At 34.2% G+C, this 27,361-nt stretch overlaps 2 long non-coding RNA genes across 3 annotated transcripts; both read right to left on the bottom strand.

Moving 5' to 3' along the window:
* Positions 1 to 739: 739 nt before the first annotated feature.
* On the bottom strand, positions 740 to 4,607 carry LOC136068251 (uncharacterized). Its single transcript, XR_010629645.1, has 5 exons — positions 4,490 to 4,607; positions 3,024 to 3,096; positions 2,606 to 2,727; positions 2,043 to 2,182; positions 740 to 1,080 (listed from the first exon to the last, which is right to left on the bottom strand). It is a non-coding gene; the product is annotated as an uncharacterized LOC136068251 (long non-coding RNA).
* A 6,447-nt stretch (positions 4,608 to 11,054) lies between these two features.
* Positions 11,055 to 26,927, bottom strand: LOC112001718 (uncharacterized). 2 transcript variants are annotated; one of them, XR_010629265.1, is made up of 5 exons: positions 26,900 to 26,927; positions 26,745 to 26,808; positions 26,000 to 26,060; positions 19,148 to 19,213; positions 11,055 to 11,840 (listed from the first exon to the last, which is right to left on the bottom strand). It is a non-coding gene; the product is annotated as an uncharacterized LOC112001718 (long non-coding RNA). The 2 variants fall into 2 exon arrangements; XR_010629264.1 differs by lacking the exons at positions 11,055 to 11,840; positions 19,148 to 19,213; positions 26,000 to 26,060 and having other exon boundaries at positions 26,619 to 26,808.
* Positions 26,928 to 27,361: the final 434 nt, after the last annotated feature.

Here is a 27,361-nt window from a genome sequence, read left to right as displayed (position 1 = left end):
GTATCAAGTATAATGAGTGAATATCTTTTTGTCAATAAATGCCCTTTTCCTCAATCCTATCTAAAAAGTTTTTTGTGTGTGTGTGTGTGTGTGTGAGAGAGAGAGAGAGAGAGAGAGAGTTTAAATACAGATATAAAGGAAACTGTTTCTGAAACTGTTTCCGATGACAATATAAAGGAAACTGAGCAGCAGAAAGAGGCAGTAGGGAATTCTGAAGTTTTAGCTGTTGAACCTAAGGGTAAGCCTCAGGATCACTTTGCAGCTCGAGGTTGTGGATTGAAGCGAAAGATGAGAGGGGGCCGAGGGGGTAATTATATGAGAACTTATGAAGGATCAAGAAGGCCGGTTAAGCCCCCCAAACCAAACAGGTGGTTCCTTTAATATGTGAGTTGTGCAATGTCAAGTGTGACTCAGATTGTTTTTAATAGTCATTTGACTGGTAAAAAGCACCAGGGAAATCTAAAGCGGTTTCTTGGCCACCATGCCTTGTATGGAGAAGCAGGACTTCAAGCACTTTACCCACCTAACTTTAACGCTCCATCAGAGCATGGACAAATGGAGCTTCAAGCAGTCTACCAACCTAATGTCAATTCTCCATCAACTTCCTTAACTCCTCAAGTTCAACCAATGTTAATGACCCCAAATCCTTTTGGCCCAGCTGTTGATGTCTTATGTTCTCTCTCAAGCCAAGCACCAGGAATGATTCCTGCAGCAGGCACATTGGCTTCAGTGCCAGTACCACCACCAGCAGCATCACAATCAATTCTTGAAACTGAGAATCAACAAGGCTCAGAGAGTCAAGGATCAAGAGATGTATCTGAAGCTGGGACCCAAAAAGCCGGTATGACCAAAGTCAAAAGTTAGCTGCAACATGTCGTAACAGAGTCTGAAGCCCCAGCAACTGTTAGTACCGACACCAAAACCAAGGATGGAAATTCAGAGTCTGTAATGGAGGCAAGTCTACCCTCAGATATCTTAGTCATGGCACCATTAGATAATCCAACAGTGTTGGCCGAGCAATTGTATCTGCAATAGTGGCCAATGAAGTTGCACCCATTCCAAGTAGTGAAGCTGCCCCCACTACAATAAATTTGGTTATTTTCAACGGTTGAAACTGTTGAAAAAGTACTAAAAACCATTAAAGATACTATTTTCGACAGTTGAAATAACCATTGAGAACCGCCATTAAAAATTATGTCGAGAATATTTTTTGCAACCTATGCAACCGTCGAAAAAAATATTACCCTTTTATCAACGGTTAATAAATGTCGAAATATTATTAAAACCCGTTGAAACATATATACATAAAGATGCTTATTACTTTTTTCTACATGCACTCAACCGTTGATAAATGGTATCTTGATATAAATTTCAATGATTTGTAAACATTGAAATAAGTATTTTCATTAAAATAAACAAATATATAAATTTGGATGCACTATTTCACATTGATACAAAATTTAATAACCTAATTCAAAATATAAATATAAACTCAATTGTGCAATTCCAAATTAATTACAACAAACCAATCAACTAATCTTTTAACACAATGAAAAAAACTATACAAATCAACATAAATCAATGACTCTGTCTAATGCCCTTTACATTTTTAAATTTGAAATAGGAATCACAACATGCTATACAAAACCTTTTTGAATAGTACACTTAAAAGTATTTACAATAGCCAATCCTTGTACACTAAGGGTCAGTTTGAGATTTGTTTGTTTTGCTGAAAGTACTATAAATAAAAGTAAAAGTAAACCAAAATAGTATAGTAGAACTTATAAATAGTACCAAAAAGTGCAGTGGAACTCATGAATAGTAGCAAAAATAAGCTGAATAGTAAAATAAGTTAGCAAAAATAATTTTTGCAAACACACACTAAAAGGTATTTGGAGAGTTCTTGTTTTAGATCTTCAACAGTATCCATAGTCCCACTAGTAACTGGAGAAGGAAGCTCAAACAACACCAATCTCAAAGGAAAAAAGCCTACATTGGAACAAAATGACAAGAAATACTAAACACAAAGAAAGAAAACATACCTTCTCAAGGTTTGTTGTGTAATTTGCTACATGCCTTCGTCAAGATCATCACCAACTTCACACCTTCTCAAGGTTCTACTGGCATCAACAACATCTTCTTTGTCAGATTCTCTAAGACAATATGCCATCCTATAAACATCCTAATCAGATTAGAACAAGTCAACCCCAACATCTTCTTTGCTCTTTAGCTTTTAATAACAAGCCAACCATAGCAAAATAATTCAAATGGACAACCATGAATTTAACCACAACAGTATACACACACACACACAAACAAAGGCATCCTTTATCTTTTTACTTGTTGGGGGTTGTCAAAAGTTAAAGCATATTTTCTTCTTGAAGCAACCATAGATGACAATGAACTCAGTTGCTAAATGCTCATTAACATTTGTAAAGAACTTTCCAAATGCAAATAACTACAAGTCAATAAACATGAATTAAAACAAACCAAAACTGTAAAACCACTGCTTTCACTATCACAACATGAGAACAAGAATTTACAAAATCAAAGGCTAATTGTACTTCAAAAGGAAAACCAAAAAAATATTTTTCTAGAGCAATACCTTTGGCTTCAAAAAAGCTATGCAAAGAGATTCCAAAAGAAGACATCCTTATATTTGCAGCAGCAGTAACAAACTCCTTTAGCTAATTGATCATCTTTGTCAAAAATTAAACTTCCAATCTCCTGCTTACCAACAAATTATAATATAAATAAATAAAGAAACACTCATCTCTTTTTATCCTCAAACCACAATCCCACCTCCCAACTCAGATCAGACCAGTGGGAATTGGGATATGATATCTTTAATTCATTGTCATTGATTCAATCTTCTAAAATCCAGCATTTCACCAACAAAATGAGTATTATTAGGACATGCAGCCATTAATTCATCAAAGCAATGATGAACAACATGGTACAGCGAAGTGATTATAGACTGAAAGAACATGTAATGGAGAAAAATAATGTTTTGATAATCAAACCTAGTTGTATTGAGCTTTAATTCTTGTTGTTAAATGTGTAGATGCTGGAGATACCATAGATTCCACAAGTTTCCTGCAAAAATGAATGAAAATCAAGATATTAATTAAGATCAGCATTATCACAAGATTGTTAATCTACTAAAACTTGATGTGTCACTTAAGCTAAATAATTATGCTGGTTCCAAAGGAATTAAAAAACTTAATCTTCAAATCACACACTACCAACCATGACTGTAACACAAGCACACAGCTCACATGCCATTTCTTGATTACACACATGCTAGAATTACAATAAGCACATGACTAATTGATCATGATCTGATCCTACTGTTTGCATGTACCAGACAACCTAGAATACTACTAACTACAACCTAGGACAATGCTGACTATAACCTAGCTTGATGCTTCCGAAGACTTCATTCCAAAATGAAATTAGCCCAATGTAATTTTTTTTTCTTCAACGTAATTAGTTATGAGTTACTCGCTTTATTTATTTATTTTTAGCTCAAACTTAGAATGCATATAAATATAATAGCCACTATGCATTGCTTGTAGATTTCATTTTACAGTTTTCTTAATTTTTGTTATCATACATGGTTTTCCTTTTGGTTATACTGTTGACACATAATTTGTCATGGCCTAGAAAGCATAAGTTATAAATTCACTATAATTATTAATTAGAGCCCACTGAAACTTATATACATATATGCCAAATAGACTTTTAATTTGCATCCACATCAGCACGTCCCTATTTCACATTCTGATAAAAAACTCAACATCATATATGATTGTGGTGTGAGTGAGCCCCTAAGTCATAATCTATGCTCCACCATTGGCATTTGACACAATGGTTTTCCTTTTGGCAGATTGCCTTGGCCTTGGCTGCATGCACAAAAGGGGCTACCTTGGCCTTGGCACCATGCCCACGGAGGCTGTCTTGGCCTTGGCTGCTTGCCCTGGCCAAAACTTTCAGATTCATTATAGCATGATTTCTGACATTCTAAGGCAGGAGACAGGAACTTATTTTTCCAGAATTAATTCTATCCGTGGAATAAATCTAATGGCTAAAATATTGAGTGTAAGTTGTCACAATAAAAAGAACTAAAGTAAACTGTATACGGCCAAAACAAATACTTTTGTTTTTCTTGCATTAGTATGGACACTAAACAGCTAATATAGGCTAAGGCATCCAACTGTAGAATGTCCTCTTCTAATTGATTGAGTTACTTGAATTTTTGAATGTCTTGAATAATAAAATCCTAGACTTTGCGTTCAGAAAATAACTTGGGTCAAAATGAAATACCTAATTGGTTAGACTTCAATACTTGTAGCCCAATACTTCTAAAATGTCAGTATTGCTGAAATTGACTCTCAAATAAAAATTTCCCAAAATTCAGATGGTGTGTGGACCACTATGATCATCCATTTATAGAATTAAAGTACTCAAGACAAAGTCACAAACTCACCTGTATGTATTGTCTATGAAGGTGTACTTGCTAGAGACTTTTCTTTGTTTAGAGACACGGCCATACTCCACATGATATGAAATATAAATCACAACAGCCTAGAACCTATATAAGGATGGTTCAAAAACAAATGCCATTAATTGACACTCCTCACAATGAAAATGATCTATAAAAAACACCAAACACGCCTCTTTTTTATTCCAAGTGCCAATGACAATAAAGCAGCTATGATCAAGATGATAAGGTTTAAATCTTGCCAAGCTTCCCAAAGGAGCCTCTGCAGGAAAATAATGGAGCATGGAAACAAATAAATACACATATAGCATAAAAAAAAGGTAATAGCTATAGATTAAGTAAAAAAAAAAAAAAAAAGTAATTCTATTGATAGTTATTTTTTTCTAATTTAAATTTTGTAAGTTGTAACACATGCTTAAATTTTTAATTGGACCAGGACCAGACCACATGTGTGACCTTGAATACTGGCTTGTGGGAAAAGTCTAAAGCATGATTCATGCGTTGAGAACTGAAACCGGCTGCAAATTAAGTACAAGCTTTGCTTTCAAATTATTGATACACAAATTGGGGAAACCACCATTCCATCTTCTGACTAATATGCTACTCAGTTAGTTCCAAAAGACCATTGAACATATCCATTGTCCACAAGTTAGTCCCTGGAAATTCCATCTATTTACAAATTAAATCTAAACTATTAAAGTTATAAACTAATTATCTTGCACAAATCTCTTTATTCTTTTTTTCCTTTCAATTTATATTTTACTCTCTGGGTAATTTCCACAAGCACTTGGCACACATACTCTATGTCTAGACTTGTTGAAGGATGGTAAATGTTTTCCACTTCCAGTCAAGGAGTCTAGCAATGGGAAATACATCAACTTAACACAGCAGCTAGGAAATATCAATTTAAGAACGTGTGGCTTTATCAAAAGTTATTCTATAGTTGAGGAAGTGTTATCATTGACTTCTCTCACATCATGATGGTAAAATTATCTAAATCAGAGTTGCCTGATGCCTAACACTACTCCTCCTATGAGTAGTCTGCAATTAAAGGAGATATTTGAAGCCAAAATAGACAAATTGAAAAACAAACCTAAACTCAAAGCATTTTGATTTACATGAAGGAACATCAAGTTTTTTTTTTTTTTTAGGACTATGCCATTCGTCATATTACCTGGTTGAACCAATTCTTAGGGCATGTTTAGTAGACTGTAATAGACGCTGTAATGTGATAGTTATTCCTATGGTTTAGTTATTATTTAGTTTGATTATGTTTTTATTACAAGGAATAATCATTCCTTATGAATAGCTATTTTTCAAAATGAGGAATAAGAGCATCTCCAACAGGGCTCTCCATCTCTAAAATTTGGAGAAAAAAGCCACTATTCACACCAAAAATGAAGTCCAATAGCCTTTTTATCTCTAATTTTTTTTTTTGAGTTACTACAGTAGCTCTCCAGGCCTGGAGAGCACTGTAGCAATCACTGTAGCATATGCAAAGATTATTTCTCATTAAACTAATACCGGTTGAATTAAAAAAATATTTTTTTCTCTTTCCTTCCCTTCTCTCTCCTCTCACAGCTACAATCACAACGGCTACAAACACAACCATTTTTCTCTCAAACATCTCTAAACTCAAGATAATCAAAATACAAACTCGAAAACATAAACTTAAAGTTAATCAAATCATAACAATAAAAGTAAAATCCAATTCTTAAAATAAAGTTGAATTAGAACAAGCAAATATGAAAAAAAAAAAAAAAAAAGAACAAGCCAATCTAACCCAGCCTGGTCGTGGGGAGGAGGACGAGCGACGGTGGGGCAACAGACGTGGTAGTGCTGCATGGTGAATGCCGATCTCCACCAGCTTTGTCCTTTCAGCGACCTCGATCTCCACCAACGGTGGGGCGGCAGACAATCTGACCCAATCTTTCTCCACCAGCGGTGAGGTTGTTGGAATGCTCTTGAGGTGAAAAAGAAAATAAAAGAAGGTGGGCTAAACACTTGTGTGGAGGAGAAAAACAAGAAAAAGAAAAGAAAGAGAGAGCTTCTTGAATGCTGTAGAGTTGATGAAGAGAAGAAAAGAAAAAAGAAAAGTGAAGAGAGCTTTAGTGGAGTAGACGAAGAGAAGAAAAGAAAAGAAAAGTAAAGTGAATGAGCTCTCAGACGAAGTGCCAGAGAACAAAAGAAAAAAGAAAAGTGAAGATAGAGATAAAGGAAAGGTGTGGAGGAGAAAAAAAAAAGAGGAAAAAAGAAAAGAAAAGAAACGTGTGGATGAAAAAAAAAAAAAAGATAAGGTAAAAAAAAAATCCTAATTAAAAAAAGAAAAACTTAATGAAAGGAGATAAAAAAAAAAAAAAAAAATGCAAAATGCAAAATTAGAGTGCCACATGACAAGACTTTATGCATTCTTGCATGAGTTCTATGTTTATATATATATATATATATATTGATTAATTATTTTTAAAGAATGTTTTATTCTTGTTTAAATTGCACATAATTCACTATTGAATTTATAGATACTTTCCAGTACAATCCTGATGTTGATGTGCTTATAATTATGATATGCAGTGCCTCAGCTATGGTTCTACTTATCCTTCCTGGTCCCAAAAATTGGTTTGATTGGGCTTTAAAGTGACTGTGTCAAACTGGCAAGTGCCACTAGCTTTGCTCCAAAATTCTTTTAATTTGGAAGTTTTGGATGTTATTAATACGTTTAGTTTACTTAATGTGATGCATTTTTAGCTAATCTTCCCCAAACTTACACTAATGTTCTACTTTGTATGCTGTCATCAGAGTTATTGTTCTCTTAAATGAACCTTTTTTTATAGGAGATTTAAATGAACTTGATTATGTGTTATCAAAACTTAAATTGTCATTGTACTAAAAATAAATACTAATAGGAGTGACCTTTAAAATACTGCCTTAACAAGCTTCATTGCCGCTTTGCATAAATGCTTTCATGCTTTTCATAATTGTGAAAAGCTTCTTTTTTTTTTAAGGACTATGCCATTTGTCATATTACCTGGTTGAACCAATTCTTAGTTTTCTAGGTCAGTGTCTGCTCAAGGTTACTAGTCATTGCAACAAGCTTCCTTTTAGTTTTGTTGTAATATATGCCTTCCTTCTAGGAAATCTTTTGAAGCATCCACTTGGATCCTGTATAGCGCAATTCATATATAACAGTCTTACATTTTTGGTCTGCTTTAGCTGGCTTTTTATTCTTCTGGTGTCTTACACAAATCACTCCTCAAGTCACTTATTAAAAACTTTCAGTCTGGTTGTTTATTAAAACTTTATTTGGTCCCTGTATAGCCCAAACCAAATAAAGAGTTGTGATCTTCATGGTATCGGATTGAAGTAAAGTAGATTTTTTTTTTTTTAGAATACTAAGGTATTTTTAACACATACACGAGGAGAGAGGAGAATGTTTTAAAGAAACTGACAGTGAAGTATATCCAAAAGAGCTTAAAAGTAAAATAAAGTTAAGATAAAGGAGACAAACACGGATCATTAAATAGACTAAAAAATATAAATTAAAAAAGTCCAAGTTGCCATCTGATTGGCAATATTACCCTTTGAAAGTTTTCAGCCTTTCTAGGATAATAATATCCAGAATATGGCCAAACATAAAACAAAACCATAATTTCAGGGTACTGCTAGAATTTTAGAAAATAACTATGAAAATTTTCTTTATGAAAATAATAGTGCATTATATATAGTTTTCTGTTTTTTTAGGGGGTGCATTACATATAGTTAAAAAGTGAAAATAAATACATTCATTCCATTAAAATCTTTTTAACGACGCAGCACATATTTGGGCTATTACAGTCTTGATTCTTGCTATATATTACATATCACCAGAAGAAGTTAAAAGATGTATATTTTTGGTCAAGATCACATTGCATCTTTAATTTAAAGTTTTATTTTTAAGAAATTAAAATTATAATAAAAACATAAGTTTACTTATTGATGGATACTTTATTAAAGTATGTTTCGTAAATTATCACTTGATCAAATAGTAAATAACATTTGATTAATATGAAAGTTGGCATTAACAAAAAGTTATTCCACATGCAATTAGACATAAGTTTTAAAAGACAATGAGCATGTACGTAATCCACCACTAGAATTTTCAATATATTAAACCAATTGAGTTATATGATTTTGCTAATGTGTGCCCTAAGGGCACACAATAATTTTCATTTTTGGAAATTTTTTTCTCGGGAATTGAAAAAGTGTTGACAGTTTTTTCAATTCCCGAGAAAATATTTTCAAAAATAGATAGTTTAATGTGTGCCCTTAAGTTACACCATTATATATATATATATATATATAGAGAGAGAGAGAGAGAGAGAGAGAGAGAGATTTAATGAATTTAATAATAATAATAATATTATTATTATTATTATTATTAAATTGTTATTGTTAGTTTTTTATTTTCACTTTCACTTTCACTTTCACTTTCATTTTCATTTTCAGTTTTGTTTGGGTAATAAGTATTCCAATTAAAAATGGATTCTTATATCAAAACTCATATAAATAACCATATAAACTATTTTTATGTTTTAGAAAAAATTATATAAATGATCAATGTACACCTATAGATATATTATATACATTTACTCAATTTGTAAATTCAATGAATTACATTAATGCAAATTTTGTTGAAGTGGAAGTCTATATGAAGAGAGAGCAAAAATGAAAAGTCGCAATCTAGTACGTTGATAATTGCGGCGACGTCTAAGCATACAGCCCTACACATTGTTGGATGGTACTTTATACTCATCATCGAGGAAATTGTTCCTAGGCTGGATGAATAAATTAGTATATACAGAACAACAAGTATATGACATTTAATTATTATACTATACATGCTAGTTTATTCATATAATCTATGAACCATTTTGTGGCACCATTGGATGATCTAGCCATGTTGGTCGAGCAAGTTGTATGCACTCATTGCACCTATGACCCATTCCAGTTAGGGGAGAAGCTGGTAAACTTTAATCCAAGGCTCCAAATAGACCAGAAGCAACTAACATATATCCGTTTTTGATGAAAATTGTGGGTATTGGAAATCATTTATCTCTTTTCCTATTCATTATACAATTGGAAGTATTGTCAAGACTTCTTTAGCATGTAGAAGATGAAAGGAAAATTTGGTCATTAAGGTGGCAAAGGTTAGTCCAAAAGTTAATCATTTGTAATTTGTGGATGATCTAATTATTTTATTAAGGAAAAAAAATGAACAGATGCCCTAGGGGCATTGATTTAGGAAATATTTTTTGAAACTTTTAATCTGAAAATAAAAGGTAATTAATTGTTTTGATGGTTTTTTATATTTTGATGAAAGTGATGTCAAAACTTTTCTAAAATGATTTGTTAAAAATTGCTCAAAAGGCACCTACTAATAGGACCTAAAGGGCAAATTAAGATAAAGTTTCTAGAATTATGCAGTGCCCTCCTAAATATCAAGAATCATTGGGGCAGGTAGTAAGCCCCAAAAAATCATCTATCGTGTTTAGCAAGAATGTGAGAACACGTGACCAGCAATCTTTAAGTAGATCCTTCTTCCAAAGGATTGCTCTTCTTCACTCTAAATCTTTAAGTAGATACTTTTTTAAATAAGAGCTAAAAATTTAAAAGTTACAAAAAATAGCTAAGAAATAGATTGATACTCATAAAGTAATATATTTGTAGGCCTTGGGAGCAATGGTGTTCAATAATAAAGCTGAAAAGAGGAAATTATACGAGATTGCTTCTGTCAAACTATGCAACAGATAAGAGAGTTGACTAAAGTCCAAAGATTTTAGACCAAAGCAAAGCATTAGAGAAATGAAGATAGTAAATTACTATCCAGAGTCCCAGCCAACAGAGATGAAACTTTATCTGATGAGTGATCAAATGTTATATTCTAAGCACTTATGAAGATGATCTAATAGCTGGCCTGTCGATCCATTAAGAGAGGGCCGATCAAGAGAGTTTGAGAGAGAGTGAGAACAGATTAATGTGTCAAATATTGAGTCTTGAGACTTGAGAGTCAACATGCCTCTGGCATTTTTGCATTCTATTAAGTGATTAGCAATTATGGCAGGTCTTTGCTGGTTGTTTTAGAGCTCGTGTGGACAAGTTGTCATCCTTTGCTGATGTGCTTTTCTGATCAAGTGATCTTTCTTTCCCAAATTCAAGTGTTGTCATTTTGTCGACTCACATTGTTGGGTTTAATTGTTATCATTTGATTTAGTTTCTGGCTCATAATTGAAATTTTATTGGGCCACTATTGTGCTTGTTCCTCAACTTAACTGTCTGGTATTTTCAACTGAATTACTAGTTGCATCTTATAGTTAAGCAAGGGAGGGATAGTTTCATGTTAATGGTCCCAGTGTCTGGTATGATTCTTTACTGTAGTTCTGTTTTGAACCAGGTGTTTCGTTATCTGTTTGGGACTTGAGTACCCTGTTTTCGGGGCCCTTGATGAGGATTACCAAGAATTTTTTTTTAGATCAACTTGCATCTTGGTGATGCTAAAAATGTTGATCTCAATGGATGAAATAATTGTCTGGTGGGTCTTTTATTCATTAAAATTCTAGTTTTCGAAGAAACAAACCATACAACAAGGACCTTGTATCAAGTATAATGAGTGAATATCTTTTTGTCAATAAATGCCCTTTTCCTCAATCCTATCTAAAAAGTTTTTGTGTGTGTGTGTGTGTGTGTGAGAGAGAGAGAGAGAGAGAGAGAGTTTAAATACAGATATAAAGGAAACTGTTTCTGAAACTGTTTCCGATGACAATATAAAGGAAACTGAGCAGCAGAAAGAGGCAGTAGGGAATTCTGAAGTTTTAGCTGTTGAACCTAAGGGTAAGCCTCAGGATCACTTTGCAGCTCGAGGTTGTGGATTGAAGCGAAAGATGAGAGGGGGCCGAGGGGGTAATTATATGAGAACTTATGAAGGATCAAGAAGGCCGGTTAAGCCCCCCAAACCAAAACAGGTGGTTCCTTTAATATGTGAGTTGTGCAATGTCAAGTGTGACTCAGATTGTTTTTAATAGTCATTTGACTGGTAAAAAGCACCAGGGAAATCTAAAGCGGTTTCTTGGCCACCATGCCTTGTATGGAGAAGCAGGACTTCAAGCACTTTACCCACCTAACTTTAACGCTCCATCAGAGCATGGACAAATGGAGCTTCAAGCAGTCTACCAACCTAATGTCAATTCTCCATCAACTTCCTTAACTCCTCAAGTTCAACCAAGTGTTAATGACCCCCAAATCCTTTTGGCCCAGCTGTTGATGTCTTATGTTCTCTCTCAAGCCCAAGCACCAGGAATGATTCCTGCAGCAGGCACATTGGCTTCAGTGCCAGTACCACCACCAGCAGCATCACAATCAATTCTTGAAACTGAGAATCAACAAGGCTCAGAGAGTCAAGGATCAAGAGATGTATCTGAAGCTGGGACCCAAAAAGCCGGTATGACCAAAGTCAAAAGTTAGCTGCAACATGTCGTAACAGAGTCTGAAGCCCCAGCAACTGTTAGTACCGACACCAAAACCAAGGATGGAAATTCAGAGTCTGTAATGGAGGCAAGTCTACCCTCAGATATCTTAGTCATGGCACCATTAGATAATCCAACAGTGTTGGCCGAGCAATTGTATCTGCAATAGTGGCCAATGAAGTTGCACCCATTCCAAGTAGTGAAGCTGCCCCCACTACAATAAATTTGGTTATTTTCAACGGTTGAAACTGTTGAAAAAGTACTAAAAACCATTAAAGATACTATTTTCGACAGTTGAAATAACCATTGAGAACCGCCATTAAAAATTATGTCGAGAATATTTTTTGCAACCTATGCAACCGTCGAAAAAAATATTACCCTTTTATCAACGGTTAATAAATGTCGAAATATTATTAAAACCCGTTGAAACATATATACATAAAGATGCTTATTACTTTTTTCTACATGCACTCAACCGTTGATAAATGGTATCTTGATATAAATTTCAATGATTTGTAAACATTGAAATAAGTATTTTCATTAAAATAAACAAATATATAAATTTGGATGCACTATTTCACATTGATACAAAATTTAATAACCTAATTCAAAATATAAATATAAACTCAATTGTGCAATTCCAAATTAAATTACAACAACCAATCAACTAATCTTTTAACACAATGAAAAAAACTATACAAATCAACATAAATCAATGACTCTGTCTAATGCCCTTTACATTTTTAAATTTGAAATAGGAATCACAACATGCTATACAAAACCTTTTTTGAATAGTACACTTAAAAGTATTTACAATAGCCAATCCTTGTACACTAAGGGTCAGTTTGAGATTTGTTTGTTTTGCTGAAAGTACTATAAATAAAAGTAAAAGTAAACCAAAATAGTATAGTAGAACTTATAAATAGTACCAAAAAGTGCAGTGGAACTCATGAATAGTAGCAAAAATAAGCTGAATAGTAAAATAAGTTAGCAAAAATAATTTTTGCCAAACACACACTAAAAGGTATTTGGAGAGTTCTTGTTTTAGATCTTCAACAGTATCCATAGTCCCACTAGTAACTGGAGAAGGAAGCTCAAACAACACCAATCTCAAAGGAAAAAAGCCTACATTGGGAACAAAATGACAAGAAATACTAAACACAAAGAAAGAAAACATACCTTCTCAAGGTTTGTTGTGTAATTTGCTACATGCCTTCGTCAAGATCATCACCAACTTCACACCTTCTCAAGGTTCTACTGGCATCAACAACATCTTCTTTGTCAGATTCTCTAAGACAATATGCCATCCTATAAACATCCTAATCAGATTAGAACAAGTCAACCCCAACATCTTCTTTGCTCTTTAGCTTTTAATAACAAGCCAACCATAGCAAAATAATTCAAATGGACAACCATGAATTTAACCACAACAGTATACACACACACACACAAACAAAGGCATCCTTTATCTTTTTACTTGTTGGGGGTTGTCAAAAGTTAAAGCATATTTTCTTCTTGAAGCAACCATAGATGACAATGAACTCAGTTGCTAAATGCTCATTAACATTTGTAAAGAACTTTCCAAATGCAAATAACTACAAGTCAATAAACATGAATTAAAACAAACCAAAACTGTAAAACCACTGCTTTCACTATCACAACATGAGAACAAGAATTTACAAAATCAAAGGCTAATTGTACTTCAAAAGGAAAACCAAAAAAATATTTTTCTAGAGCAATACCTTTGGCTTCAAAAAAGCTATGCAAAGAGATTCCAAAAGAAGACATCCTTATATTTGCAGCAGCAGTAACAAACTCCTTAGCTAATTGATCATCTTTGTCAAAAATTAAACTTCCAATCTCCTGCTTACCAACAAATTATAATATAAATAAATAAAGAAACACTCATCTCTTTTTATCCTCAAACCACAATCCCACCTCCCAACTCAGATCAGACCAGTGGGAATTGGGATATGATATCTTTAATTCATTGTCATTGATTCAATCTTCTAAAATCCAGCATTTCACCAACAAAATGAGTATTATTAGGACATGCAGCCATTAATTCATCAAAGCAATGATGAACAACATGGTACAGCGAAGTGATTATAGACTGAAAGAACATGTAATGGAGAAAAATAATGTTTTGATAATCAAACCTAGTTGTATTGAGCTTTAATTCTTGTTGTTAAATGTGTAGATGCTGGAGATACCATAGATTCCACAAGTTTCCTGCAAAAATGAATGAAAATCAAGATATTAATTAAGATCAGCATTATCACAAGATTGTTAATCTACTAAAACTTGATGTGTCACTTAAGCTAAATAATTATGCTGGTTCCAAAGGAATTAAAAAACTTAATCTTCAAATCACACACTACCAACCATGACTGTAACAAGCACACAGCTCACATGCCATTTCTTGATTACACACATGCTAGAATTACAATAAGCACATGACTAATTGATCATGATCTGATCCTACTGTTTGCATGTACCAGACAACCTAGAATACTACTAACTACAACCTAGGACAATGCTGACTATAACCTAGCTTGATGCTTCCGAAGACTTCATTCCAAAATGAAATTAGCCCAATGTAATTTTTTTTTCTTCAACGTAATTAGTTATGAGTTACTCGCTTTATTTATTTATTTTTAGCTCAAACTTAGAATGCATATAAATATAAATAGCCACTATGCATTGCTTGTAGATTTCATTTTACAGTTTTCTTAATTTTTGTTATCATACATGGTTTTCCTTTTGGTTATACTGTTGACACATAATTTGTCATGGCCTAGAAAGCATAAGTTATAAATTCACTATAATTATTAATTAGAGCCCACTGAAACTTATATACATATATGCCAAATAGACTTTTAATTTGCATCCACATCAGCACGTCCCTATTTCACATTCTGATAAAAAACTCAACATCATATATGATTGTGGTGTGAGTGAGCCCCTAAGTCATAATCTATGCTCCACCATTGGCATTTGACACAATGGTTTTCCTTTTGGCAGATTGCCTTGGCCTTGGCTGCATGCACAAAAGGGGCTACCTTGGCCTTGGCACCATGCCCACGGAGGCTGTCTTGGCCTTGGCTGCTTGCCCTGGCCAAAACTTTCAGATTCATTATAGCATGATTTCTGACATTCTAAGGCAGGAGACAGGAACTTATTTTTCCAGAATTAATTCTATCCGTGGAATAAATCTAATGGCTAAAATATTGAGTGTAAGTTGTCACAATAAAAAGAACTAAAGTAAACTGTATACGGCCAAAACAAATACTTTTGTTTTTCTTGCATTAGTATGGACACTAAACAGCTAATATAGGCTAAGGCATCCAACTGTAGAATGTCCTCTTCTAATTGATTGAGTTACTTGAATTTTTGAATGTCTTGAATAATAAAATCCTAGACTTTGCGTTCAGAAAATAACTTGGGTCAAAATGAAATACCTAATTGGTTAGACTTCAATACTTGTAGCCCAATACTTCTAAAATGTCAGTATTGCTGAAATTGACTCTCAAATAAAAATTTCCCAAAAATTCAGATGGTGTGTGGACCACTATGATCATCCATTTATAGAATTAAAGTACTCAAGACAAAGTCACAAACTCACCTGTATGTATTGTCTATGAAGGTGTACTTGCTAGAGACTTTTCTTTGTTTAGAGACACGGCCATACTCCACATGATATGAAATATAAATCACAACAGCCTAGAACCTATATAAGGATGGTTCAAAAAACAAATGCCATTAATTGACACTCCTCACAATGAAAATGATCTATAAAAAAACACCAAACACGCCTCTTTTTTAATTCCAAGTGCCAATGACAATAAAGCAGCTATGATCAAGATGATAAGGTTTAAATCTTGCCAAGCTTCCCAAAGGAGCCTCTGCAGGAAAATAATGGAGCATGGAAACAAATAAATACACATATAGCATAAAAAAAAGGTAATAGCTATAGATTAAGTAAAAAAAAAAAAAAAAAAGTAATTCTATTGATAGTTATTTTTTTTCTAATTTAAATTTTGTAAGTTGTAACACATGCTTAAATTTTTAATTGGACCAGGACCAGACCACATGTGTGACCTTGAATACTGGCTTGTGGGAAAAGTCTAAAGCATGATTCATGCGTTGAGAACTGAAACCGGCTGCAAATTAAGTACAAGCTTTGCTTTCAAATTATTGATACACAAATTGGGGAAACCACCATTCCATCTTCTGACTAATATGCTACTCAGTTAGTTCCAAAAGACCATTGAACATATCCATTGTCCACAAGTTAGTCCCTGGAAATTCCATCTATTTACAAATTAAATCTAAACTATTAAAGTTATAAACTAATTATCTTGCACAAATCTCTTATTCTTTTTTTTCCTTTCAATTTATTTTTTACTCTCTGGGTAATTTCCACAAGCACTTGGCACACATACTCTATGTCTAGACTTGTTGAAGGATGGTAAATGTTTTCCACTTCCAGTCAAGGAGTCTAGCAATGGGAAATACATCAACTTAACACAGCAGCTAGGAAATATCAATTTAAGAACGTGTGGCTTTATCAAAAGTTATTCTATAGTTGAGGAAGTGTTATCATTGACTTCCTCATCACATCATGATGGGTAAATTATCTAAATCAGAGTTGCCTGATGCCTAACACTACTCCTCCTATGAGTAGTCTGCAATTAAAGGAGATATTTGAAGCCAAAATAGACAAATTGAAAAACAAACCTAAACTCAAAAGCATTTTGCATTTACATGAAGGAACATCAATGTTTACCTTAAGGAGTAAAAGTCCTATGACACCAAGTGCAAGCCCTGTGCCTCCAACAAACCCAACGGACTCACCTAATAACAAAGATGCAAGTGTAGCAATTGTTAAAGATTAAGAGTCAATTATCTAATCATCAAGATTCAATTTCATGTTTAAACTAGCATTTCCATTGGTCAAGAAAGTCAACTTAAATGGCGGTAAATAACAATTCAGCCATTTTTGTGATAAGTAAGAGTAATTATATTAATAAACAATAATTCTAGATTTAAAAAAAAAAAAAATATATATATATATATATATATTTTTTTTTTTAAAGCTAATTCAAGAGGGTGGGGGCAACTAGTCCATGGAAGGCCATGCCTAGGTGGACCATAGCAGCAGCTATCCACTGATGATCAATGCCTAAGGGGCCTAGACGGATGAGAAACTAATTGAATGGGTTCAATTATAGCTTAACTTAAGTCCTAATGGGGTCCAAGTAGTATCATATGATACTCTTTCTTGGGTTACTGTGAGGTTAAGAGATTATATCTGTTGGATCCTACACTTCCTGTCATCAAAATTTGGAATTATATTCCCTACATTATCTCACAATCAAATGACAAGAGACAATATTGAAATGGCGTATATCACAGAGTATATTCAATGCAAATTATAATCTTTTTTCTTTGTTGGTTGAGATTAAATACCCAAATCTCAGTATATATTTCTAAATATTTTATAACTTTCAATCACTCTTATTGGGTTGCCACAAAGAACAAGCCCCCAAATAATTCAACCAGTACCAAAAACTTAAGCTTCCTCAAAAATGTTTTCAAACTAAAAGCTTCCACCAAATAATATTTTCTTATAGCATCAAATATATTCATTAGAAACCAAGAGCCTCAGTATAATGAAAAACATTTTGTTGTTTTCATATAGAATAGGAAAAAGCTTTGAAGAGTTTTAATGACTGATTAGTTCAGACTTCAAAGTGAGTACTGAGGCTGTAAACCTGTGATTCGATCAATTTTGGGCTTGCACCACTAGATACAACTCATACAAGTAATTTTTTTTTTTTTTTTTTTTGATAATTAACTCATACAAGAATTTAAAAAAATAATAATAATAAGTAATCACTAGAAAAAGAATAACATCTTTAGTCCTTAACCAAAACAGAACCAAAAATTGGAAATTAGCAACCATCTGTATCCAATGTGAATACTAAAATTTACAATTGAGCACATCTAATCAATTCACAACACTAATCACATAATTCTCAGAAAACCTCCTGGTAGAACAGCCAACAAATGTAAACAATAGTAATGAAATTTATCAAGAAACTGCAACTCACTCACTTACTCACCAACTGACATTCTTGCTTTCAATCCCACAGATAGTGAAATTCGAACTCTCCTTAGCCATTCATTGAGCTGAAATACCAATGCAAATGCACCTGCAATCACATTGAAAGCCTGCGATACACAAAACCACAAATTCAAGAACAAAAACCACAAAAGTTCAAAATACTCAAAGCGAATAACGGAGTATGTACAAAATTCGAGTCCAAGCAAAAACAAACTGATCAGAAATAAGTTTTTAAAACTACGAAATCGAGAGAAATAGAAAAAATACCTAATCAAAGAGTTTGGATAGGGAAAAGTGTGAATATCTGAATGTAATAGTACCAGCTTGGCGAAATCAATTTGATGGCGATGATCTTGGTGAGGAAATGAAAACGAAAATCGTAAAAAACATTATAAAAAAAAAAAAAACTAGTCAAGAACTTTGTTTGCTTGCCTAGAAAATATAGAAAATAGAAAGGTTTTGAAATTGATTAATAGCCCAACATTTTTGTTTTGATGCATATATCACTATATTTTAACATATTAAAAATATCTTTCCATACATAATAAATTGAAAGTAAAATGCAATATGTTTCCTTGCAAAAAAAAAAAAAAAAAAACTTACAAAAAATCAAGATGTAGAATTCTTTACTTACATAATATATATATTATATATTCCAATGTAATCGCATTATTTTGAGATGGGTTTAAGACTATTACTTGTAAGTCTCAGCTACAATTCTCATTTTTCACTTAAAAAAAAAATTATGCCAAATCTTTTTTGCGCATTGAGCCAGTTTGCGACTAGTGATGTTAATATTAGGCTTATTAGCATCATTCTTCACAGTTAGTTCCCTATTGTTTCACTGTTAACATCAGCTCCTACTTAGTTCAGGTATTCATATGAATCTTCACACAAAGATAGAGACAACAAGACACAAGAATGAAGGTTTATACTCTAGCCCATGTGTTAGAAAAGATACAAATAAAGGTACGGCATTGTAAGTAAATAATAATATCCTAGACAGCTAAAGCTTACTTGATCAGATTCATTATCTGAAGTTCTGAACTATATGATGTCAACAATAGGTTTTCCTGAAACAACCTATAAACAAATCAACATGTTACTTGGGGACTTTTGGTGGGGGAATAAAGAAGACATAAGAGGATTCTACATAAAAGCTTGTGATAACATTTTCAAGCCTAAACTTGTTATGGGACTTGGGCTTAGACGTATGGAGTACATCAACAGAACAATGATAGAAAAATTAAATGGACCATACCGACAAAGATAGAAATGGGGTAAGAACAATAACCTTTAATGTTGGCTCCCTCTTCTAGTATGGGGTCATGGGTGTGGAAATCAATCCTGGGCGGTAGAGATACCTTTCGGAATTTGTTGAAAAATTGGAGTAGGAGTGGATGTTTGGAACTCCTTGTGGATTCCTTACATACCTGGATTTAAACTGCCTCAAAGAAGTTTACTAGCTATTTGAATCAATCACTACAAAAAAATGCTGAAGATTCAGCTAGCTCGAGCACTACAAGACCCCTAACTAGAGTTGAGACTTCTCAACAAGAACTGTATTTTGGACTGGCCAACACAACTATTGAGAGTGGTCCTATGCCTAAAGTAAAATGGACTAAGTCGTGGAGACTCAAAATTCATGACAATTAAAATTCTGTGGAAAATTCCCATGACAAAAGTGATGCTAAACCTGATATTTTCAATAGAAGACCTAAACTGCATGATGTGTAATGCAGCCCAGGAGTCCATAGAGCACCTATTCTTAAAGTGCCTAGTGACTCGGAATTTGTGGTCATCCCCAACGACCTTTTAGAATTGAAGAGCTCAACTTGTCATCTATGGATGAATGGATCCGAATAGTGTTTAATCCAAAAAGCTCCATCAAGGTCCCGCTGGGAGAGGTAAGAAATTTATCAATGTATGCAACCATATGTTGTGATGTAATCTGGATGCAAAGGAATAGACAGATGGTACATAGGACTATGACTGATCCAAGACAGGGAGCACATCTCAACCTACAAAAACTCATTTGCAAGCCTGGGAATCCATTAATGAGGTACAAAGGACCAGAACATGTATACCTCTTCCTCCCCCTTTTGTCAAAGTTAATTTTGATGCAGCGTTAACAAACAACCAAACATGTGTTGCGACAGATGTCCATGACCATAAGAATGACATTATTTGGTTTGTATTAAGCTAATAAGGCAGAAGAAAGAGCAGCACTCAAAGCTTTGTCTAGAAAGGTTTTGATGGAGGGAAATGAAATTCAACAAATCCAAAGTTCTCTACGCAAATCTCACTAGTCCATAGAACCACTAATAGTGGATACTAGCTTAGCATCAACTTCATGCTATTGTTGGCAAACTTTAAATGTAGTTAGAAAGTGTAATTCCTAAACCCACACTATTGTCATTGGACTCTGCTTTGTAACATTGAGGAAATTATTCAAAATTTTGATCATGGTGTTCTATGCTACCATAAATGATTGTGTATTCACCCGCCGCACACGCCGGCCGGGGGGGGGGGGGGGTGTGGGTGTTGGGGGTTAGAAACAAACCTACCGGCTAGAGGTCTTGTTTTGTTGCTCAAAAAGAACGCTGTAACTAAACTAATACCCTATTGGCTTCCTTTTAATTATTCAACTCTTTGAAAATNACCTATAGACCTATTGACAGAGCTATTATATGCAAGTTGGGCTACAGGAAGAATTGAATCCCAATTTCTATTGGCTTCACCCACTAGACACCGAAGGAGATTGCCTAGACTACGATTAACCACCTCAGTTTGTCCATCAGTTTGAGGATGAAATGCTGTGGAAAATTTCAATTTAGTGCCCACTAAATGCCACAAGGTCTTCCAAAAATAACTCATGAAGTGAACATCCCTATCAGACACTATGGTTTTGGGAAGACCATACAGTTTGACAATCTCATCAAAGTAGAGCTTTGCGATCTTAGAAGCATCAGAGGTCTTTGAACAAGGTAGGAAATGAGCCATCTTAGAGAAGCGATCAACAACTACTAGAATTGAATCATGCTTCCTAAAGGTGCGGGGCAAACCTAACACAAAGTCCATACTCACATCCTGCCATGGGCGGTCTAGCACAGGTAGAGGCGTGTACAGGCCAGTGTTTTGCTTGCGATGTTTGGCCAGTTGACAGGTACGACACTGACCAACTATCTTGGCAACGCCCCTCTTAAGACCAGGCCAATAGAATTGACGTTCCACTTCCTCAATTGTTTTGTCTCGGCCAAAGTGACCTGCAAGGCCTCCTGCATGTATCTCCCAAACTAGGAAATCTCGTACTGAAGACCGAGGGATACATAATTGGTTGTCTTTGAACAAGTAACCATCTCGAAGGGTATAATCATCTAGGACTGGCCGTGGGGCATTACTTAGGCTAATGTAGAGCTCCCCAAAATCTGGGCATGACTCATATTCATCCTTAAGTCGCTCAAACCTAGTAACCTTAACACTCAGCTAGTCCTTTTGAGGTTGTGCATGGATATACACCTAGGAAGCCCTTAGATCTTTTGCCCATGTCCCCACATGTTAGGGTGTCTGAGTCTGCTGAGGCATTTGCACGACATATTCATGATTTGCATAATGAGATTCGCAAAAAAATTCAAGCAAGTAATTCTCAATATAAAATTCATGCTGACACTCATCGGCGTCATGCAGAGTTTCAGGTAGGGGATTATGTCATGATTCGGATTCGCCCTGAACGGTTTCCCTCGGGGACCGTTAAAAAATTGCAGGCTCGTAGTACTGGACCATTCAAGGTATTGAAACGAATGGGCCCAAATGCTTATGTCATTGATCTTCCTCTTGATTATGGTATTAGCTCCTCCTTTAATATTGAGGATCTAGTTGCTTATAAAAGTCCCACAGCTATTCCTGATACCCCTTTTGATGAGTCTTTGCCTAATCTTATTGATGCCCCTGTTCCCACCCCTTTACCCTTACATCTACCTTATGCACATAAAGAATTTATTGATGCTATTCTAGATGAACAGATTGTTTCTACCAGGGATGGAGGAGTTCACCGTTTCCTAGTTCGGTGGCAAGGGCGACCAGATTCTGATTGCACTTGGATTACTCGAGATGAGCTACAGCGACTGGATCCTGACTTGTTGGAGTATTATCAGAGCTCTTCAGATTTCCACTCGACGGGGTCGAGTTCTTCTCACCCAGGGGGAGTTGGTGCGGACACAAGATACAAGCCCCCAATTACACGCACGTATAGGAGAAAGAAGATGGCCCAACCTGTGGCCTAATGGCTAGGGCCTATTAGTCATTGGGCTTGAGTTTCAGCAAGCCCAAATATTTAATAATTAGGGTTTCTTTAGGGTTTCTTTATGTTAGCTATTTAAACACTTTTTGGGATTATTGTAAGACAGTTTTGATGATTATTAAAAAAAAACGTGTGTTTTCTTTTACTGGTGCCGACTCCAGTTTTGCTTGGTGCTGACTCCAAGCAACCCTTAGGTGCTGACTCCTAGGGTTTTATCTTTTATTCTATTGTTTTTGTGGTTGTCCTACGTCAACGGCATTGTAAGTAAATAATAATATCCTAGACAGCTAAAGCTTACTTGATCAGATTCATTATCTGAAGTTCTGAACTTTATGATGTCAACAATAGGTTTTCCTGAAACAACCTGTAAACAAATCAACATGTTACTTGGGGACTTTTGGTGGGGGAATAAAGAAGACATAAGAGGATTCTACATAAAAGCTTGCGATAACATTTTCAAGGCTAAACTTGTTATGGGACTTGGGCTTAGACGTATGGAGTACATCAACAGAACAATGGTAGAAAAATTAAATGGACCATACCGACAAAGATAGAAATGGGGTAAGAACTATAGCCTTAATGTTGGCTCCCTCTTCTAGTATGGGGTCATGGGTGTGGAAATCAATCCTGGGCAGTAGAGATACCTTTCAGAATTTGCTGAAAAATTGGAGTAGGAGTGGATGTTTGGAACTCCTTGTGGATTCCTTACATACCTGGATTTAAACTGCCTCAAAGAAGTTTACTAGCTATTTGAATCAGTCACTACAAAAAAACATGCTAAAGATTCAGCTAGCTCAAGCACTACAAGACCCCTAACTAGAGTTGAGACTTCTCAGCAAGAACTGTATTTTGGACTGGCCCACACAACTATTGAGAGTGGTACTATACCTAAAGTAAAATGGAAGAAGTCATGGAGACTCAAAATTCATGACAATCAAAATTCTGTGGAAAATTCCCATAACAAAAGTGATGCTAAACCTGATATTTTCAATAGAAGACCTAAACTGCATGATGTGTAATGCAGCCCAGGAGTCCATAGAGCACCTATTCTTAAAGTGCCTAGTGACTCAGAATTTGTGGTCATCCCCAACGACCTTTTAGAATTGAAGAGCTCAACCTGTCATCTATGGATGAATGGATCCAAATAGTGTTTAATCCAAAAAGCTCCATCAAGGTCCCAATGGGAGAGGTAAGAAATTTATCAATGTATGCAACCATATGTTGTGATGCAATCTGGATGCAAAGGAATAGACAGATGGTACATAGGACTATGACTGATCCAAAGCAGGGAGCACATCTCAACCTACAAAAACTCATTTGCAAGCCTGGGAATCCACTAATGAGGTACAAGGGCACCAGAACATGTATACCTCTTCCTCCCCCTTCTGTCAAAGTTAATTTTGATGCAGTGTTAACAAACAACCAAACATGTGTTGCGACAGATGTTCGTGACCATAAGAATGACATTATTTGGTTTGTACTAAGCTAATAAGGCTGGATGGATGGTCCTGTTATAGCAGAAGAAAGAGCAGCAATCAAAGCTTTGTCTAGAAAGGTTTTGATGGAGGGAAATGAACTAAATGAAATTCAATGAATCCAAAGTTCTCTACGCAGATCTCACTAGTCCATAGAACCAATAATAGTGGATACTAGCTTAGCATCAACTTCAAGTTATTGTTAGCAAGCTTTAAATGTAGTAAGAAAGTGTAATTCCTAAACCCACACTATTGCTCATTGGACTCTGCTTTGTAACATTGAGGAAATTATTCAAAATTTTGATCATGGTGTTCTATGCTACCAACAGAGGTCTGCTTTTGTCTGCTCAAAAAGAACCCCGTAACTAAACTAATACCCTATTGGCTTCCTTTTAATTATTCAACTCTTGGAAATTTTTTTTGCTATTAAAATGTTGCTTCCTATTGTATAACTGTCTCCCAATGTTGTGGTGTGTCTTCTTCAGTTGTTATAGAGCTCGTTTGGGCAAATTAGAATCTTTTACTAATTTTCTCTTTTCACTTTGATGTGGTTTTCCATACCTTATCATGGCTACTATGGATTCCCTGTGCACGGTCAAGTCCATGCAACTTGCAAGCATGGGTGATAAACTGATATATATATATATATATTATTTGGAGTCCTTACTTTTCTCTCATTATCAGGACGCAGGACTGAGACTTGGAGTGGGTAGTAAGTGAACAGGCCAAGTGTTCCTAGAATACTGATTCTCATCATAAATATCTTCAAATAAAAACTTTTTTGGTAAAACAAAGTTTATCAAAAAACTATAAATGGATAATTTATTGGATGTGAATTCAACACTTCTAGTTTTGTTGGAATCAATAAATAATAAAAACTAATGATGAAAATGAAGATCAGTTCTTGAGGTGGCCCCAAAACAAGAAGTGATTGCACAATCTAAGAGGAAAAAGTGTTCCATTGCAACTTTCAAAAAAAGGATTGAGACTCAAAGAAAATTTGCTTTCTCCAAAAAGAAGACTGTTTACCAAGGCTTTGAAGTTTGAACAGAAAACATGGAAAATTAGGAATTTTTTTATTAGCAGTGCCAAGAAGCTACACATTTGATGAGGGAGAAGAACTTCAAATCATGGGAGAGAGAGAGAGAGAGAGCTTTCACTAAGAATTAAGAACCTCACAGGTCTTGACTTTATAAAAAACTAGTCACTAACCCGTGCGATGCACGGGATAGTTAAATAAAATTACAATTAACCAACATCACGTTAAGGTAAAAGAATTAGTGAGAGATTGATTTGCCCACCAAGAATTTAAAAGAAAAAAAAATTGATATAATAAAATCTAAGAAATTTAGAAATAGAAAATTGGGTTAATAATATGCATATTAAAGACATTTTGCTAGTTAGCGTTTAAAAAAAAATAGATCTGTCATAATTAAATAAAATACAATGGGAAGAAATATTTAACTTCTATGCTTTTCTATAGTTTAGAAGTGTTGTCTAACGTAGAATGTTATTGGATTGTAAGAAAGATTTTTATAAAATGTTAATACCATATATATGTGCTTATATTGTCAATGTCTTATTGCAGGTGCATAGTTACTGAAACCTACAAAGTAATTTACAATTCTTAAATTAATAAAGAAAAATTCCCAAAAGTTATATATAAACACACACTCAAAACTGATATAAACTACAAAGATAAAAACAAATCTTATTTAGTCGTAATAATAACAATATAAACAATTCAAAACATGGAACATTATCAAATTTATAACACCTAATTTCATTATCTTTTACGTTGAATCCAAACAAATAATTAATTGAAATTAATCCAAACAAATAATTAATCAACCAAAAATCAAAGCTTTAATTAAGAAAACAAAAAATCACATGAACTCAAATAAAAATTCTCAATAAAGCAAGAACATATAAGGTAAAGAATTAAGATCAACCTACTGAGACGCAAATACCAAAAACCCCAAAACTTAAAGCTTCCAAATTTTATAGAATCCCCAAATTCTACTTCAAAACCAAACAAAACCCTTCAAATTCAAAAAATTCATATATAATATACCAAATAAAAATTTACCACACCTTGGGCTGGAAGACATAGGTTGTAGTTTTGATTTTTCTCCAAAAAATAGAGATGCTTCATCTACCATATACAATATAAAATAATTATTAGAAATTTCAACCCAAAAACCAAACCCATAAAAACACTATCAAAATATAGAGATTAACCCAAATACTTAGAAGAAAATCAATTCTAAACATAATAAAACAATAAGATAGAATGAAAATTTCAGGTACATATGAAAGCAAATAAAAAAGACAAAACCTACGTTTTTTTTTTTTTTTTTTTTTTAATTTTTTTTTTTTGGTAAACCTAATTTTTGTAATTATTTAATTTTGGTATTTTTATGCAAAAAACGTTATTTTAGGTCTAGGTGATTTATTTCCTTGTTTGTAGGTTCTTTTAATGTTTTTTAGGTCAAATTTGGTTCCTATTATGGTTAGGTATTAATTAGGGCTTATTTTAGAATATATTTTCTTATCCATCAAGTTTTATGAAGCCCTTAAATAGGTCTCTAAGTTTGTATACGTTTTTCAATATTATTGATATTAATAAAAATTCAAACTTTTGTCTATTTTTCTTCTGGTGGATTCTATATAAGATATAAAACCTAAAATAAAAAGAATCTAAAATAAAAAGAAAAATAAAATAGTGATAATGTGAAAAATTGTGAGAGTTTCAGAAACTTCGGTTTTATATATATATATAGACAATAGTTCTTGGACCTCCCTCTAGCAACCACACAGGTCTTGACTATTGTCTTACAATTTGATGGAGTGCCCAATATCTTCTTCTGAGCTTATTAGACCTCCATGAATGTCCGATTTCTCTGAAATAAAGATGGAATATTTCAGAACCCCAAACTAATCTGCACATATCAGTATTGAAAATCAAACTTCTTCTTCTCCAGTATTTGATACCCATTCTACAAGCATTAGGGGATGTAAAAATCATGAATAAAAATTTACCGCTCTACATCATACCCATGCTTTTATGCCTACATCAATCAGCGTCTCTACCCCTACGCTAAAAACATCATACCCAGCCACCATCCCACAAGCAGCTGCCATTTCAACTTTTCCACCTTCTGCCACAAGGTGCTGCTAAGCTGTGTGGAGAGAGGGCAGTACTGCTCAATCCCTTAGCCTCTCCTGTAGGGGAACACGTATGATACAGAATACCAATCGGCCAGCAAGGTATTGGCACTAAACATTGAACATCGAGTTTCCCTTAACTTTGGTTATGTATAGAAATTCAAATTCTACATGGAAAAGGCATGGAAATCTATATTAGGGTTAGTTATATTTGACCATGGGAATAAAATTTTTCCTTTGAATGGCAGTATAAAATGGTAAACGACCCCTTGTGACTAGTTCTATCAC

The sequence above is a fragment of the Quercus suber genome, unplaced genomic scaffold (genome assembly GCF_002906115.3).
Source record: "Quercus suber isolate HL8 unplaced genomic scaffold, Cork oak 2.0 scaffold_7, whole genome shotgun sequence".
NCBI classification, from domain to species: Eukaryota; Viridiplantae; Streptophyta; class Magnoliopsida; order Fagales; family Fagaceae; genus Quercus; species Quercus suber.
Note: the sequence above shows the minus strand (reverse complement) of the source record. Positions and strands in the feature narration are given on the sequence as shown.